The sequence below is a fragment of the Tursiops truncatus genome, chromosome 8, assembly GCF_011762595.2.
Source record: "Tursiops truncatus isolate mTurTru1 chromosome 8, mTurTru1.mat.Y, whole genome shotgun sequence".
Lineage (NCBI taxonomy): Eukaryota > Metazoa > Chordata > Mammalia > Artiodactyla > Delphinidae > Tursiops > Tursiops truncatus.
In genome coordinates, this window is record NC_047041.1 from 1,201,620 (window position 1) to 1,216,314 (window position 14,695).

Below are 14,695 nucleotides of genomic sequence, written 5' to 3' on the forward strand. Positions count from 1 at the left end.
TTTTTTGTCCGTATGCTTCAGTTTGAGTAATTTCTTGAGATCTTCAAGTTGTTTTATTCTTCAGCTTGTTGAATATATAGATAGGCCAGTTGAAGGCATTTTTAACCTCTGTTACTGTGTTTTTCATTTCTACCATTTCCATTCTTTCTTTTTTTTTAACATCTTTATTGGAGTATAATTGCTTTACAATGGTGTGTTAGTTTCTGCTGTATAACAAAGTAAATCAGCTATACATATACATACATCCCCATATCTCCTCCCTCTTGCATCTCCCTCTCACTCTCCCTATCCTACCCCTCTAGATGGTCACAAAGCATTGAGCTGATCCACCTGTGCTATGTGGCTGCTTCCCACTAGCTATTCCATTCTTTCTTAATGCTTCACTTCTCTGCTGAAATTACCCACCAACTCTTGCATCTGGTTTACCTTTTCCATTAGCACCCTTAACATATTAATTATACCTATTTTAAATTCACCATCATATAGGTCGTGTCATATCTGAGCCAGGTTCTGATGATTACCCTCGTTATGTGCTTTGTCACTTTGTCTTGAAAGACACACATCTTGTGCAAGATAGTAGAGACTGAGGTAAATATTTTTTGTGTCAGAAAAAAGTATATATCTTTCCTTCTGCTAAGACCTTAGCACAGGAGTTTGAGTTAATCTACTTAGGAGCTGGGCTGGATTTGAGCTTTGTTATTGCCATGGTTATGCTTAGTGAGTTTTATAGACTTCGTATTTCCCTGGTATTACACTGAGTTTAGCGTGGGGGCTAATTTGCCAGAAAATATTTTTCAGTGTACGCTCCACCCTCTGGCTCGAGGTCTTCACCATGACCTGCACCTGAGAGAAGGGGTGTGTCTTGTGATTCACCTGTTACTCCATGCTTGTTGGCCCCACCATAGGGATATTCTCTCTTGTTCTGACTAAGCGTCCATCTGGGAGGTGCTGTGTCCCTGCGTCTCAGGGAGGAGGGTCTTCTCTGTGCTGATCCCCTCACCTTGGGGAGAGGGATTGTCCCCTTTTTCTTTTCTCAGTCGCAGTGGGTCTTCACTAGTGCTCCAAGTGAAGTTCACTGCTGCCTTTTCCCTCATCTGTTAAGGCTTTTGTTGCAGAAGGGGATGGAGGTACCAGTGGGCTTTGCCCCTCCTGCAGTGTCTGCTCATCCTTTACATCTGCACCACGGGAGACTCTCCCAGGAACCTCCAAGTCTTGTTGGTGAGCACCCAGTAGAGTCTGTACAGAAAAAGCCTGTAATAGTGTGTGGGCCCCCAGTGCCCATGCCCTGTGGAGGCTTAATCATGGGTTACTACCCTCTCCTACGCCACCAGTTTGCCAGCCCCGCAGCTGAAGCCCCTCCTAGTGCCTGGATGCCACCAGTCAAGCTAAGCCAGGTCCTGTACCTCACCTCCTGCTGGCACATGCCCTTGAGCTCAGCACTCCAACCGGCTCAAGAGAAACCATGAACTTGCCGTTTGTGCCACTTTGGGTTTTTTTTTTTTTATGTTGTTGTAGGGTTGGGACAGTCATTCTTTCCCAAACTCTACCTGCCTGAGGGGAAACCAGATGTCTGAAAAAGTATTGAAGAATACTTTTTTCTAGAATTATATCCAGCCAGGTTCCTGTTCAAATGTGAGAGTATAATACAAATATGCTCAGATATAGTCTTTGTCACACAACATCCACACTGCGAACAGTTTTGTTTGAAACACTTAAATACCAGGAAAGAATAATCCAGAATATTTTACCTATGTAAAAGAAGTAAAGGTAATAAAATGCCTAAGCTTGTTGTCTTTTTAAAAAGGAAATTTATTCATGGTGACACAGAGTTGAAAGTCTAGAGTACTATAAATATTATGGGTGCTGGGAAGGAGATCAAAGAACCTAAGAGTAAGCTAAAATTCCTGTTTAATTTGGGGAAAATAATAATTTTTTTAAAAAAAGTAAGAATAGATTAAAATACAAAAGGTTGGGATAAATTAAACAAGTAAATAATATGGTAGGAACAGGCTCAAGTATATCAGATTACAATAAATATAAATAGATTAAACTCACCATTTACAAGACAAATCTTGATACATTGGATTAGGAAATATCCAGATATAGGCATAACTGCAGAATTTTCCTCTGGTTCAGATTTTTCTGGTAGAAAGTTCTTTTACTAGCCAATCTTTACAGAACATACATACTTCCTAGTGCAGTATTTTCCATCCAATGTTGTAATGGGAAAAATTATATTTATACCCACCAAGCTCAACTCAATTTTAGCAAAATGATTTCAGGGAAGATAACAAGTTATGTTCTAAATACAATTGGTGAAATCATGTGTAGAGATTTTGAAAATCTTGACAAGTGTTAGCAAGGAGGATGTTATCTTGGATTTTGCTGAAAAGCATCTCAGAGTCGTTCTCAGTTGAGCAATTCTCTGCCATTGTGCACTTGTTCTCAACGTGTTTCCAAAGTGCTTTCGTATTTAGCTTCATGTTGTAAAACAAGTCCTCAAGAATGTTGAGAAAATGTTGAAGAAAATTGCAGAGAGGGAAGCAAAATGAGTAAGGAAGATGTTTGAATGGTAGAGATGTTCCTGCATGTGAGGAAACTTTTGTTACAGCCATGTTGATTTTTGGTGATTGAGAAGGAATCTTTAAAATACTTTATGATGTAATAAGTTTGTTACTGACAAACAGGTATTTTATTTTAGGAAATAGATCGGGGGGTTTGACTGATGTGTAATGGATTCTTGGAAAAATAAAATAAAGGAGACTAGGCTGCTGATTACTCTTTCACATAAGAAGCCTGAATGTTGGGGAAAAATTGTTGGCCTTAAGTGGAAGCTGCCTCCAAATGAGGTAACATAAAGGTGGAAAGTGAAAAGATGTGTGAGGACAAATCCAGCCAAATAAAGTTAGCCTGGCTATCTTATTATTAGATAAAACAGACTTTAAGACATTTCTAGGAATGGAGAGGATCACTGTATACTAAAAGTGTTTGTTTCACCATGAGGATATGGAAATACTGTGTATGCATCTATAAAAATCTTTCAAAATCTGTTAAGTGGGGCTTCTCTGGTGGCACAGCGGTTGAGAGTCTGCCTGCCGATGCAGGGGACACGGGTTCGTGCCCCGGTCCAGGAAGATCCCACATGCCGCGGAGCGGCTGGGCCCGTGAGCCATGGTCGCTGAGCCTGCGCGTCCGGAGCCTGTGCTCCGCAACGGGAGAGGCCACAACAGTGAGAGGCCCGCATACCGCAAAAAAAAAAAAAAATCTGTTAAGTAAAAATTGATAGAGCTATAGGAAGAAAACTGATTAATCCACCTTCATGATGGGAGATTTCTACATACATTTGTTTATAATTGATAGGTCAAGTGGGAAAAAAAAAGCAGTAAGTGAATGAGATTTCAAAAAGACGATTAATTTGAGTTCTGCATATTATTTTCAAAATATTTCTTGAATATTCTCAGGTATTGAGATTTCAACATCTCTTTGATTGGAAGATTCCCCCTTGTCTTGTGTCTCAGTCTTTTCTCTCTGTAGTTTACATTCAGTGTTTTTTCATTCTACTCCATTAGATCATGCAGAAAAGGACTATTCCCTGCCTGTGATGTAGAGCAGTTTGTTTTGAGTTAATTTTTTTGTGGCGTATGAGGTAAGGATCTAAATTCATTCTTTTTTTCATATCCAGTTGTTCCAGCACCATTTGTTGGACAGACTGTCCTTCCCCCAGTGAATTTCCTTGGCACCATTGTCAAAACCAGTTGATTGTAAACATAAGGTTTGCTTCTGTCTACTTCTGTTCCATTGATCTGTATTTCTACGTTATGCCAGGACCACGCTGTCTTGGTAATGGTGGCTTTGTGTAAATTTTGAAATCTAGAAGTGTGAGTACTCCAACTTTGTTGTTTTTCAAAAATATTGTTTTGGATTTTTTAGATGTTTTGCATTTCCATACAAATTTTATAATCTGCTTGTCAATTTCGGCAAACAACACTGCTAGAATTGGGGTGGTTGGTTACCCAGCAGTAGACACCTGAACAATACTGTTTACTCAGAGTCACTTTATCCTGTACTAACATCCAAGTCTTTCTCCAGAGAACTGCTTCAAAGACATGTCTCTCTTATCCCCCACAGTGGATTTCTTTCCCTTTCTCTCCTTCTTTTGGTTTGACCCCTGTGAGGCACTTCACCTTTTTTTTTCTCTGTTATGCTTTCTATGACTGAGTTTTGCTCATGATTTCAGCCAGTCATCAGTTGTGTCATCCGGCATCTCCAGCGTCTCCCAGCTGTGAATCATCGAGGGCTCCAGGAGCCGCACTTTCCTGTGAATTCATGCAAGCACAGAATAAGATTGTGGAGAAGATCAGGAGAGACCTGGGCCCAGGTGTGAGTCCTCAGGGCTGGTTCCCTAAAACAATACTTTAGAAACTGTAGGAAACTGGGGAGCAGCAGGGAGAGTGACACTTGTCTGGGGGGCAGCTGAGCTCTTCCCCAGAATGTTTTTTGTCTTTGCAAGAGTAGAAGATCACCATTCCTTCTGATGAAGAGAGTCAGGGATCGATCCCTTCAGCCTTACCTTGTAAAAGGTGACTCAGGGCGGGAGCTCTAAGGAAGGGCCGGGTCTTTCTCAGAAACATGCAGGATGACAGGGACATGGACTGTACTTCCTCAGTGAAAGCCAGGAGCGAGGGAGGAGCAAGGTTGCAACAGGAGAAAGGCCTCCCCCCATGGAGCTGGGAAGACCACCCCGGAGACTCAGGCAGTCTCTCTGTAGTTGAAATTATATGGAGAGGAAAAGAGATTCAAGAGGGAGAAACTGACCCACGCACCAGCAAGAGGAGACAATTGATGCCAACTCTCCCCTGCTGGACGCTGAGCTTGCTGGCAAAGCAGTCCCTGCAAGAGAAACCAAGCAGTGTGGACAGTTAGGAGTAATGGACACCTCGCACAGTGTGGACAGTTAGGAGTAATGGACACCTCGCACAGTGTGGACAGTTAGGAGTAATGGACTCCTCGCAGAGACAGCAACGGGCAGGAACAGGCGAGGTCTGGGAAAGTGGGACGCAGAAAACCTGAATCTGTGACAAGCTTGCGTTCGGCCCCCCTTTCTGCCTCACTGTCCATTGACGTGCATTTGCAGCGAGAGAACCCCGGAGGGTACTGTCTTTGGAGACACGCCTGGTCAGACCTGACTCCCAGGGTTGCCTCTAGCAAGGGCGGAGATGGGGCAGTGGGATGGCAGAGAGGACTTCCGGGATTCTCACGAGGTGCAGCCTTAGGCAAGACCCCTCACCACGGCAGCATCCTCCTCTGTGGGAGTTTATCTCACCAGCATCCTTCCCCCGCCTCACCAACCCTCCCGTGGGGAAGTTACTACCCCCTCTCCATTCTACCTGCTTTTGGTGGAGCTGCCAAGCAGAGGGCCCTGCTTTGCTGAGTGTAACCGGAGCCAGGGCAGCCTACGGCAGACAGTCTTTTGCAGACCGAGGGGAAGGGGAAGGCACGGAGATGGTCAGAGCGGGGGCCACACCAGAGACACACCAGGAGTCACTGCGCTGCTTCCTGCCCTTCCCAAGCCTTGGTTTAGGGGGTGAGGCCAGCGTCCTTCCAGTGAAGGCTTTCTCTCTAAAACTTAAGTCAACAAATGTCTGTTTGGTTGTTTGTAACCAAACCAGGTTATCTGATATCAGAGAAGAGGGTGTTCCAGGGACGTAGAGAGAGAGCTTCAGGCAGAAACACAGGAGCTTTTCATCTCTGGCTGCTGAGATGGGCAGCGGCTCTGGCTACAACCACACATACAAGTTCTCCAGGCCCCGTGTGGGTGGGGGACTCGCATGGGGCCTGGAGCGAAGGCTCTTCTGCTCTAAAGCTCGGCTTCCCTGGGTATGGTCCCATCTCCATGGCTGTCTTCCATGGATATTTTTAGAGTAAATAAAATGCTATGAAGTGCTTTGATGATTCTGGAAAAGCGATTAAAAATTAATCCAAGATAGTATGAAAATCTGGGCCCGTCCCTTTAGCCAGCTGTAGGCATCTCAAAGTATCTGATCCTACAGGAATGGAGCTTCTGTGCGTTTTGTATTCTGTCACACATGGCCCTGTGGATTGGCCAGTCTGGGCTAGAAGGGAAGCAAAACACATAAAGACAAAAAACTCTCAGCAACTAATTAATTATTTTCCAGTTTCAGAGGGAAGTTGGGGGGGAAACCCATTAAAACCAAGTAACCATCATTTTTAAAGGAACCCAACCAATGCATTTCCATAAAGCAAATGCGTTGGACCTAGTAAGAGGCAGAAGGCTCACTTGGAGCTAAAACTTCTCCAAAGTTGCATGTTTTTAAAATAGGGGCTGAAAAAAGCAAATACTACAACACAAATAATTATAATATTTTAATTGCGTTTCTTTGGGGCTTTTAAATTTTAAAAAATAAACATACGTAAGACGAAGTCAGCGCTGGCAAGTGGCAGAGATTCCGTCAGATCCAATTGCTCTTCTGGAGCTGCATGAGGAAAGAAAGGGGTGAATGTGGGCTGCTCACCTCTTCGAGTTCCAGAGCTGCTGGGGATCAGTCAGGTCTGGGGCTCGAGTCCTGTTTAGGGAAGATGTCACAGCCCCTCTCTGCTCTTCCGTATTTTGTCACTTACCTACCTGCCCTCTGACTAGCACAGTCCACGGCACACAGTAGGGCGTTTGATAAGCACTTGGAGTGGGAATCCTCTGCTAGCATGTGGGCAGCAGCACCTCACAGGTTCCGTGGATCACAGAACGTGGAGACGTTAGGGGCAGAGAATTCAGCCACACCTACAGACTTGTAGCAAAGACTGTGAGCCCCCAGGCTCTCCTGGGGGCCTTACTGCAAGCTGCCGGAGCCACCGCAGTGGGAGACCACCGCCAGGGCGTTCAGTGTGCCTGGTGGGTTTTCCTCAAGGAGACACTGAATAGGAAGCTCTTCCTCTCTCCGCTCTGATTGTCCAGAGCCACCCCCAGATTCTGAGGCATCTTATCTTGTGTTCTGGGTCAAGCCATGGACCCTTGGAGCATAGGATCCCATTGCTGCAGCTTTCCATAGCTGTGTGGAGGTCCAAAGAACTTTACAAATCAATAAGCTGGTGAACCCTTCAAGGCTTACTTAATTTAACACCATCACAATTTTGTAGGCAGGACTTGGAAAACTATGGCTCTAGAAGTGGCCCAGCTGGTTCCCAGCCACTGGGCTCCCCCTTCACACCCAGTAGGTCAGTTTGGTCCCCACGTGCAGGCCCAGGTGAATCCCCAGAACCCAAGTTCTACCCTGCTCTCAGACCCCACTAATCAAATATGCGTGGTCTGGCTGGGGCCACCCAGGGTCCTTGTGTGGACTTGGTGTGTTGCTTCCATTTCTAGCAGCAAGGCCTTTCTTCAGTTCCCGTAGTTTCCCTCCTGTCCTTGTCGTTTTCTCTAGAAGTCCCATTCTCGGCATAAAATGCTCCTTGCTCTCTGTAACCCAGGCAAAACGACAGCCTCTCTGAGCCTCAGTATCTTCCCTTGCAGAGTGAGGATAATGATACTACTTCATAGCAATATTGTTATTGCTGGTGTTTAGGGTTAGTTGACGTAGCGAAGAGTCTGGAATTGTCACGAGAGAGGTGGAAACCATCGTTTATTCCTTGTTGGCCCTTGCTGGGTGTGTGGCTCTCCATCCTCTTGGCCTTCTCTCCTCTCTGGAGCTGGAGCACTGCTGTGGCCGCAGTGTGGCAGTGGGGCCTTGCTCTTACTGCACAGACTTCCGGAACCCTGACTCTAATCTAACCCTGACCCTAAAGCCCAGCTTCTCTGGGTCCCAGTCTGGCCGGCTCTGATTCCCAATCACTGGCTTCCAGTCTGCTGGGCTCTTTGTCCTGGACTCTTTCCTGTGACTGCTTGCCTGGTCTTGGCCTGGTCTTGGCCTGGTCTTGGCCTGGTCTTAGCCTGGTCTTGCCATTTCCCTCGTGACCCCTGCAGGAGCTGGCTCCCTTCCCGAGGGCAGACCCTGTGTCTGGCCCCAGGACCTCCTACCTGCCAGCCCTGAGGGCATGACTTTGACTTGTCAAGAATCTCCAGGGAAGATACTAGACAAGCTCACTAGCCGGAGTTTGTTCGGTGCTACTCACTATTATATTCATGGACCCTCTGGCCCTCCTCCCTTCAACCCTCCCCAGGCTCAAAAAGGAGAAACATCTGCCTGCAACCCCCAACTCAGGACGAAATAACAACCCAGCTAAATAACAAAACATCCGTGAAAACTGGTTTTGGTAGGAATAGACAGAAGCACAGCCCATCACAGGTCCTGGAGGCGACTTTACGGCATGAGCGTGAAACTTCATGAGACCAGGCAGGGAGAGGGAGGAAGTGGTGTTGAGGTCGGGGGGAGGGACCAGGGAGAGGAGAGAACATGGCTCAACGTTTCTTCAGTTCATTCTCTTATTCTTAAACGCAGAAAAGTTCCTGAACCTCCCTCCTCTCCCTTTACACGTGCAGTGATAGCACCTGTCTACGGAGCTTGCACTAGGGCGTTTCTGTCTGTTGGTCTGTTCCATATGTAGCTTGTGTTCTGGTTGTTTTCGTATGAATATATTTTCTTTCCCCAGCTAGATGCCAGGTACAGTCCTTTGTGTCGAGTGACATGTTCAACCAATGCGTGGAAATCGGTGTCTGAATCCCGGTGTCCCACCCGCCAGCTTTATTCTCTCTGACGCCTCCTTCCATCTGCAGCCCGCCTTGGGCATCTTACTCTTCAGAGTCACACGTTCCCTGACTTCCTCCTTGCTCCTTCATAGCCTGAAGTCCTCAAGCCCTACTGTTTTGAAAGTTGTTTTGTACCCATTACCGTTTCAGTTCCAGCACTCATCACATCACACCTGGATCGTTGCCACCATCTCCGCATGATTCTCTTTCCCGCTGCTCTCTTGGTACCACGCAGCATCCTCTACTTAGAGACAGTCCCCGCAGCACGTCAGTGAAGCCAGTTCCAGGACCAGGTCGTCCCTGAGGTCTGTGGGGCTGGGCCTCTGCTTCCCCCGCATGTGGCCCATCTTCTCCAGGCTGTGGCTCACCCCACCAGGGTACACGGTGCCACCCCCCACCCCAGCGCTGGCTGTGCCGACTCCCTCTGTCCTATCTTCATTCTGGGCTCAGCCAGTGCCCTGTCTCACGCGGGAAGCCTTGTGGACCCTTCCAGCCACAGCATCCTCTGATCTCAGTGGCAGGTGTTTTCACTTTGGGATTCAGCCGTGAGCGTTCACGCACAGGTGCCTGGCTATTTCCTGCGACTCCTGTCACCTGGACACAGCCGTGACACCCCCTCTAGTGAGCAGGGGCCAGCCGCGTTGCACAGCAGCCCTGCCGCTGCATTTGTTGAGTCTCCCCTGGCTGGGCGTGTGTCAGGTGCTGGTTCAGAAGTGAATGACCATGTCACCATTGCCATCAGCTGTCTAGATCCGTCCATTGGTCTAGATTTAGCCTCAGGAAGACCCAAGGTCAGGCCCTGCCCCCCACTTACCAGAAGGTCATGCACCAGCTCTTAGACCTGGCTTCTTCATGGGCTAATGGCGTCTTTATATGACATGTTGTTATAAAGATTCAGTGTGTCATGTATGTACTATTCCTGTGATGGCCCTTGACACCTAAGTTATTGACATGTGTCGGTTCTCTCCTCCTCTGGATGGTGACAGAACTATTTTCTTAGGTGGCCACCACTGTCAGATGTGCCCTACTCATACTTGCAGTGTCGTCTGATAAGACCAGAGGAACACAAAAAACCACGAGCTCTACCTTCTAGTTTCACTTAGAACTGAGGTCACAGGGCTCCGTGGGCCCCACTCCGTGGCTGAACCCCAGGGACATAGAGCCTGCCGTGCATGGCCTTTGCAGCTGCCCATTTCCCCTGAGGCTGTGGAGCGACCGCTAGGTGAGCTCCCGACCTCTTGGCCACTCCTCTTGCCTGCTTGCCTGCGTGGCGAGCACTAAGCGCACAGTAGGGCCACATGAATACTTCCAGGATGAGTAGATGGGGCCCAAGGTTGTGGCAGATTAAAGGGGCACGTGGCGGGCGGTGCAGACGTCCCCGGGGGAGGACCGTGGGAGTGGGGGTGGGGCTGCCCCGCCTCTCTGCAGCCGGGCCTGACTCGCCGTCGTTTTCTGCAGCTCCCGCTGTTTCTTTCTCCTGCCTTCGCCCCAGGACCCCGTGTGGCCCTGACGGTGGGGGGGAGGAGGCCCGAGAGGAGGGTGTGGATGTGTTGTGTGGAAGCGGGACCCGTGGTATGCGGAGGGCTGTGGATAAAAGAGCAAGTGAGGAACTGGGAGGGAGAAAGGGGTGAGGCGGGGAGGGGGAGGGAGGCGGCGGGGGGGGGGCGGGAGACGTGTGTGTGTGTGTGTGTGTGTGTGTGTGTGTGTGTGTGTGTGTGTGTGTGTGTGTGTGTGTGTGTGTGTGTGTGTGTGTGTGTGTGTGGAGAGAGAGAGAGAGAGACAGAGAGAGAGACAGAGAGAGAGAGAATCACGGGGCCAACGGGCAAGAGCCCAGCAGGACACAGCAGCAGCGGAACGGCCGACTGAAGGCACGTTTGGAGTCTGAGCAGCGGTGCGTGTGGGTGCGGGTGCCCCGGCGTCAGAGACCCCGCCTCTCCAGGAGTTCTGGGCATCCTGTCGCTTGGGTCCATGCTCGGCCCTTTGCCCTCCCTCTGGGATGGGAGGGGAGAGACGATGAGCCCACCAACCTCCCTGTCGTTTTGGGAGGGGGTGGAGGGACGCGCTCAGGGAGCCGTTGTGACAAATGCCTGTCTCCCAGCGGCTGTTGCCCCAAACCCTCCTCTAGCGCATGGCCCTACAGGCTCTCCTGCAAACCTGGTCCCCAGAGGGTCCCCAGAGACACAACCTTGACCTCTCCACTGGCCCCTCCTCCCTCTGGGGCTCCTCCCCTCCAGCTGGGGGGCTGGCTGTCCAGGTGCAGCCGTGCCTCCCTCATCTGCCATGAAGCCCCCGGGGCCGGGAGACCACGGCGCCGGGCCGGACTGGAGCCTGGCCCCGGTGGAGCTGGTGTCATGCGAACTGCTTCTCCTGCTCAGAGCTTTGGAGCCACCCTGTTTCTCAAAAAAGCTGTGTTCCCAGGAAACTCACTGTTCATCCAAAGAAGGTTCTGAGGGAGGGAGACTCTGGTTGCACTTTGAGAAGCTAAAGATACACCCCACGTGGTCTTCTTCTGGGTTTGGAGAAGGGAGGTGCGTGAGGCCACATCAGTGGCCTGGAAACGCTGAGGTGAAGAAATGGAAGAGATAACAGGACTGAGCTGGGGCCACGAGCGTGAGGTGGTGGCCTGGGCACCTGGGGGCTCAGGTTTCCAGATTTGGGTCTAAAGGCACGTGTATCCACCACGGGGTCTGATGGCCTGGCCAGCCCTCTTCTCTCGAACCTTCTGTACTGTCCTGGGTCACCAGGAGGCTTGCCCCCTGCCCCTTACTGTCAGCTCTGGAGCCATTTGGATAATGAATTCCGTTTAAGACTGAAAACCTCGAAGTTCCATCTGTAACAAGACTCAAAATAATTACAGCTGATGATTGCCTGGTACACTCAGCCAGAAAAAACAGAACAGCTTTTGGCCGCCAGCAATTACAAGCAGCACGGGCTTCAGCACAGAAAGAACTTTTAAATGAATACATGAATACATTGCAGAAGATCAGAAGGCAGGAGAGCCTGTTAGGGCTGGGTGGGGCTGGGGGAGGTGAGTTGGCAGAAACAGAATGACTTTACCCACCGAGAGAGAGGGAGGGGGAGAGAGAGAGGGAGGGGAGAGAGAGAGAGAGAGAGAGAGAGAGAGAAGGGAAGAGAGAGAAGAGACAAGGAGAGAAAGAGAAAAGAGAAGGAGAGAGAGAGAAAAGAGAGAAGGCGAGAGAGAGAGAGAGGAGAGAGAGCTCTTCCCCTAATCCACTTGCCCATCCAATACTTGACTTTGAAATAGCAAAGAGGCTAGGGCTCCGTTTAGGGCTTGCTCCAGTTTACACGCATCCTGGGAGACAGTGAGATGGAGTAGCTCGCTTCCATGGATGTGGTTTGAAGTTACAGAACATGGTGCTTCTCTTCTTGCCTGGTGTCGAGATACTGTAAGCTTTGGAATCAGAGAAAATTGGGCTCAAATGCCAGGTTTGCTACAACCGTTATCTTGCTTGGCCACTGAGCTACCCTGAGCCTGTTTTGTCACCTGTGAATACCTTCTTCAGAGCATTCTCCTGGGGATTGAATAGGCGAACGCTTGTTTAGTGCCTGATGCTGCCGTCTGTCTGGAGTGGCGCCCGTGTTCGTTAGGGGTCGGTGGTCTTCATCCTTCTGTCTCCTTCCACCTGGGAAGGGCCCCTCAGTCCTTCCCCGCTGGTTTTACCTCACATCTTTAATCCTTTCTTGTGTCCACTGAACCTGTCCAACCTCCCCCAATGATTTAGAAGAACCAGGGTGTTCAAGACTCTGTAAGAAAAATGTGGCCAGTCGTTTGGTTAGAGACGTTTAAAGATGAAACCGAAAGGACTTCTGAGCCACAGCGGAGGGACAGGGCGATCGCCTCCGATCTTGCCTTCTCATTTTGCACAAGTTTACTTTGATTTCCCTGCCTGATTCACACATCTACCTTCAATGGCTAATTCCAACCAGGATTAGAAGTAAAAGCCTGAAACTCTCGGGACTTTAAAAATGAGTGGATGAGCCATCAAAGTCCTGGTAATCGGGCCACTGGAGTGGGGAATTTCAACCTCACTTGAAGACTGTGATTTTGGGGCACTCCGCTTCTCGCCAGCGCTCTGACTCAGCCCTCCCACGCCCATCTGGCAGTCTGGGCAGGGCTTACGGCTACTTCCTGTCCCCACACTCTGGAGCCATCTGATGGGGGTTCACAGACCAGCCTCTGTGCAAAGCCTCTGACGTTCTCCAGGGAATTATCTCAGTGAGCCCAGTGTGGCCATTTCTCCTCTGCAAGGCAGGGTGCACGACTTGTTCCCCTCTCTCTGTCCATCCTCTCTCCCTTGTTTCCCACTCTCTCACCCGTGAGCATCTGCATGGGGCGGGGATCTGCCGCTCCCCATAAACCCTTCCCTCTCAAACAAGAGGCCTCTCCACGGGGCTCTGGTTCTATGCCATCTTCCTGACGTCATCTGAGGTCAGAGCATCTCTCAGATCTGATGGGTGTTTTTGACTTTGCCCCCAGAGCCCTCCTGGGCTTTCAGGTTGAGTGCGTCTCAGCCGCTTGGGAGCTGCGCTGCATCTGCCCCTTTCTCCGCCCACCTTTGGACCATCCCATCGCTCCTTGGCGCTTGCCCCTAGTAGAGCGAGGGTCAGGGGACAATGGAAGAGAAAATGGCGCTGTGGAAAGCAGATCCCATAGTTTAAGGTGAAGTGTATGGGGGCAGCACGGTTGGTGAGAGAAGCAGGGGACCTGGGACCAACCATCTGGGGTGGAATGTGGGACACCTGCCCCGGAGCTGTCTCAGGTTCCTCATCGTCAAGTGGGGCTGCCACAGGGCTTGGACTCTGTGGGTCAAAGCGTGCGGAAATGACGACCCAAAGAGGACGCTCAACATTACACAGCACGCAGGGTACTGCAGATCACATCACCCAGGTCTTCCTGCTCCTGAGAGGAGGAGAAATAAATAGGAGAACTGGTTGCGGGGGTGCGGGTTGGGATAACGACTCCACGGTCCTGCAGGGGCTCATACTCTTTCCAACGTGAGCTGACTCTCCTGAAGTTCCCAATATTGAGACGCCCCCGCAGAGTTGCTCTGGGAGGGGTGAGGCACTGTCCTGGTCACAGGCTCCCTCCCGAGGCTCCCCTAGATCCCTTGTCCAGGGAGCCTCAGGCTCCCTGAAGTGCTGGGCCCAGTAACGGTACCGGCCTGTGTGCCTGGTACTGGCCAAAAGCTCTGATTATGTCACTCGCTACTGGGGTCTAGGTGATTTAAACCCTTTTGAGATCAAGCTTGGCTATCAGTACACAAGAGGATAGTAATTATAATACTTTGTGATGCTGGCTGGTTTGCTTAATCTCTCTGAGCTTTGTTTTAACTTTTAAATCAGCTTGACTTCGTTAGTATTTATCCCTTTAGGAGTTACTGCTTTGTATTATCTACCTGTATCTGTCTATCCACCAACGTATCTATCCCTTAGATGAACTTGAGGTTCTTTGAGTGCTGAGGCTGTCTCACAAGATAATACATGGACACTTATTATTAAATAAGCATCATTGAGATCGTTTTGGAACCACCAAGATGAATGTGAATGATACGTGATTCCTTTATTCTAGACAGAGACAGAGAAAGAGAGAGAGAGAGAGATTAGCTTCTACTTTTTCTTGTTCCTACGACAGTATCTTCCACATGGTATGTAAATTTCTCAGTAGATACTTATAAATTGACTGATAAATAGGCCTAATTCCCTCATGGCAACACGGTGTGTTGTGACTTTTAAGTGGAATTAGTAACTGGTAGAGGATTTTTGGTTAAACTTGGTGATGTGAACACATGGTTGCATCTTGGCTTCTCCCCCAACGTCCTCTAAAATGGCAGTAAAGGATTAAAAAAAGAGAAATATCAATAAATACAAAGGGATTAAGAAAAGGGACAACAGCATATGAGAGATGACCAAAAATATTAGGAGCTGGAAAGCAGATGAAAGGGGCGCAACTGCCCTAGAGTAGACAAGCTAAAACTT

At 49.3% G+C, this 14,695-nt stretch overlaps 1 long non-coding RNA gene across 1 annotated transcript in view; it reads left to right on the forward strand.

Annotated features, from left to right (window-relative positions):
* LOC141279237 (uncharacterized) overlaps positions 1-14,324 on the forward strand; it is a 62,660-nt gene extending 48,336 nt beyond the window's left edge. The window contains exon 3 of the long non-coding RNA XR_012333207.1: positions 14,289-14,324. This is a non-coding gene — a long non-coding RNA (uncharacterized lncRNA). The remainder of the gene's footprint in view (positions 1-14,288) is intronic.
* The last annotated feature ends 371 nt before the right edge of the window (positions 14,325-14,695 follow it).